Below are 4,122 nucleotides of genomic sequence, written 5' to 3' on the forward strand. Positions count from 1 at the left end.
TAAAAGCATTAATATTTCAGTGCTGGTGTAGAAACAAGAAAAAGCTCTCTCTAAGAGGTAAAGGACCAAGATAATAAAATATTATACAACCTACAATTAGATCAAATCCTACTTATTGTTACAACAAAGCATACCTTTTATTACATACAACGTAATACAGAAATAGTGAAAGGCTAGGGAGAAAGAATTTGACAGAAAACAAGGAAAAGGTACCTGTGTTCTGTCTGACTAGTTAGACTCAAGAAGGATGTCACGATTCAGGAGTTTGAGGATAATAAACTCTTTCAGAAATAAAAAGTAGAACAACTAATTCTCTGACAAGGGTAAATGCTGTTTTTCTCGAACTGAAACAGAACACAATTACATGATAAATGAAGAGGAAAGAAGGTACTTTGTCTCTCTGAAGCATGCTTCAACCAGAAATGGTAATATTCCAGTGTTCAGACCAGAAAATTTCAAGACAGTGATGGCCTTTGGGTAGATAATAGCAAATACTTATCTGCACTGCAAGTAACTTTGTTGGAATATAGTTTTATATAATAACTTAGCAATAGTCATAATATCTTTTATCTATGTGTTTATTATTACATTGTCCAAGTTTTGCTTTATATCAAATCAACGTATCAGGACAACAAAATTGGTACGTTAATAGCTCACTTGAGGCTAGCTACTGAATGTTCCAGAGGGAAGGGAACAGAATGAGGAAAGCGTGCCCATAATAAAGATAAATGCCCATAACAAAGGTAAATTCCCATATCTTCCTGTGAAGGTGATGGAAGAAATCATAAGCCAATCCATCTTCAGCTTTTTACTGCTCAGCTTAAAACTTTGTGTAGTCAATTGAGTTCAGTAGAATTACGTTGCTGGAAAATGTATGTGATGACTAGATCCACTAAGTGACGCAGTGTTACCCTCTCTACCTGTTCAGGTGCCCAGCCCCAGAATGGGACCTTGAGCCCTGTGGTGGGTTCAGGATGTTTCTACTCCAGGCCAGGGGAGATGTTAGGTGCTAGAGAATGAGATTCGTGTCCAGGGATGAGAGAGTGGCTGTAGGAAAGGTGAGGAACAGGATGCCACTCACTGGTGATTAAATGCTTAGGTGTAAAGGTCAGAGGAACATCAGCCTCCATTCGCAGTTCTCGGTCTCCTGTAATTAGCCATCTATGCCCTTTCAAAAAAAAAAAAAAAAAAAGTGAGGAGTCTTTTGGTAAAGATGCTATATTCCATATCTTTACCTGCTTGGGAAGCTTGTGTAGGGCTGCTGTTCTGTTCTGCGCGTGTGAAAAATCCACTTGTGGAGAGAACCTGGATGGAGGAGCAACTTTGGCAGGCAGCCCTCATCTGGACTGAAATAAAATGAGTAATCTGGCATGCTCAGCACTGCAAATGTGAGATTCAGGCTTTACGTGCAAATATGTAATTGTACCGAATCCATCGCTGTTACTTAGTCAGTGTAAAAAATCCAGGCAGGACGTGTCAACTGTAGAATTCAGGTTTTCTTTGTGTTTGTGTAAGTATGTAATTTGAGAATCACACACTGACTGCACATCGTGAAAAGCTGCAAATGAAGAGATTACAGATTACTTTAATCGACCGTGCAAGACTTTTAATCAGTGTGGGGTTTGAAATCTATATTACAAAAAATTTATTTTGATTGACAGTATCAGAAAATAACTTTTTGTAAAGGTTTACATTCATTTTACAAAACAAAGTTATACAAAGACTATAACTAGTGCTATTTTTGGCTATCATGGTGGAATCTTTCTGAGAAGTTACACTCTTTGTCTCTTTTGAAACTTCATGAAAACAAAGCCAGATTCCACAAAACATCAAATCTCTAATCATGCTGCTGAAGTATTTCTGAATTGCTCATATTTGTCCCTCTCCAAAGATTCTAGGACCTTCAAAATGCCTATTAAAGCTGCAAGCACAGTCTCTACAGTCGGTAACGACACCCTTTTGTCTGCCATCTTTCATATACAGCATAACTTCAAGAGGCTTTGATTCAAGCTTGTAGAAAGTTTTAAATAAAAAATAATGTTTCAAAAATTTCTAAAAAGCTTTCTGGATACATTTTTTGTTGAGGAAATCTAATGTGGATACTGCAATTGATATCAAAAGACTCAACGAAGGCCTGCAAAAGATTTGGCTTTTTTTGTTGTTGATGTGTTGCAGTGATGTGATGGTGTTAATGTGTGTCTCCAGACTCAAACAGAACAAAGTAGCTTTCCAATTCCTTATTTTCACTGAAAATACTTCTAGTTTCATCTTTCTACAAAATAAAGCAACTTTTCAGAGGCAAGCATAGTTGATCTAGATAAACATCTCATACAGTATTTTATTACTGTATCATATTCATGGAAATATCTTCAGAATTTTTAATGTTGTTGTTCATTAAGGCTAGCTATTTTTTGCAATTTAAGAACTGTGCAGAAATACTGACAATATATTCTCTTTGCCGAGTTAGAATTTCCTGCTTCAGTTTGAAGCATGTCAGAGCCTAAGAGGTCCGACTTGTCTACCAGGATTTTGTAAAGCTGTTTGTGAGCAGATAATAGCCCCAACTTAGTTGCTGTCATTATTTCCATTGATGCAAAACTGTTTGTGATGTCTTGAATGAGGACGAAGCTAGAAAGGGCACAGCCTAATGACATTATTTTTGTTTTGTACCAAATGCGCCCCAGCACAAGTGGGTCTACGTGAAAGCTAGGGCAGACGCAGTGATTACATTCAGGGGTTGGAGTAACGCGTGCACCACGTTTTGTTTTACGCCTGCACCTATCTGCACCCCGAAACGGATGGAGGAGGCGGTTGTTACGCTGCCAGCGCTGTCTCTAATCCCGCTTTTTGAAGCACATCACGGAGTCTGGTTTAGTTTCGCGGTCCCGTCTTAAGGATAAGATTAATTTCAAGGCAAGGTGGGATGTACGGTGAAGTTATCATAATAGATGAAGCGTTAGTTTCCCACGAGCGATGAGAGTAAAAGCGTATCCTCATCGCAGATATGACGGCTGCAGCTGGCATTCTTTCGGTGATTGTGTCTGAAGGGCTGAGATTGTTACAGCCTGTGTTTGGGGTTACTGCAGGGGGGAGACGGGGGTGTTTTGTCTGTGCAGTCGCCTGTCCCCCCTAAACGAACTCTATTAAGTCTCCAGGAGCGTCGTTGCGCGTAGTTATAAACCGCAGAGATAATAACAGGACTTGCAGCTCGCTCCAGGCGTCGCCGGCTGTGACCGACACGGCTCGTACAGTCATGGGGGTGCCCGCACCTACGGTCTGACATCGCGGAGGCTCAGGAACGGCCGGGGAGCTCCGTCCGCTGGTTTTGCTGAGCACAACAGCTCTCCGAACTGTGAAACTCCTACGTTTCGCGGCACCGCTGCGCTCGTAAACTGTTGGAACCGTTACTGCGCGCGCTCGCCGGCGTAGCGAACGCCACCGCGGTTCTAAGCGGAAAGGGGCAGCTCAGCAACTTGGTGGGAACATGGGAATAGCAGGCTGGCTCAGGCAAGCGTGCTGGCCACCGAAAGCGGAGCTGCCCGTGGAGCTCAGCCCGGCGTGCTGCGTCGTTCATTAAAATCACTCGTTAGTAGATGTGGATTATATCAAAAGACCCGTGGTGAGACAGTTATGCGATGACATCAGATTCTAAGCTCTTACTAAATAGCCTACCCAGACATGCATAGACAGGACGTTTGCCAGCCTCTTACGATCGCTGCGTCCCAAGAACCGACGGGCGAGCACCGCGCAGGTGCCCGGGCGCAGCCGAGCTGTAGCCCCGCTGCCGCTATCCGCGCGATGGCCGCGAGCGGGCGGCGGGCAGCACGGGGCGGGCGGGAGCGGCTCCTGAATAATTAAAAGTTTATGAATAATTAACCAGGTCGAACGCCACATTGGTCAGTGGGCCATTATTGACTGTGTCGGCGCTGCGCGCTAATTGGCCGTAGGCATACGTTAGGGGCGGGGCGAAGCCTAAAGCCGGGATTGGTTGCTCGCTCTTGCCATTATTTAGCATTGGTCGCGCCTGTTGGCGGTGGGTGGGCCCGGCGGTGTTGATAGGTGGTGGCTGCGGGGCTGCTTGGAGCTTTAAAGCTCGATTGGCTGCCGCGGCGCGGTGGAGGG

This window comes from Grus americana, chromosome Z (assembly GCF_028858705.1).
Source record: "Grus americana isolate bGruAme1 chromosome Z, bGruAme1.mat, whole genome shotgun sequence".
In the NCBI taxonomy this organism is placed as follows: domain Eukaryota; kingdom Metazoa; phylum Chordata; class Aves; order Gruiformes; family Gruidae; genus Grus; species Grus americana.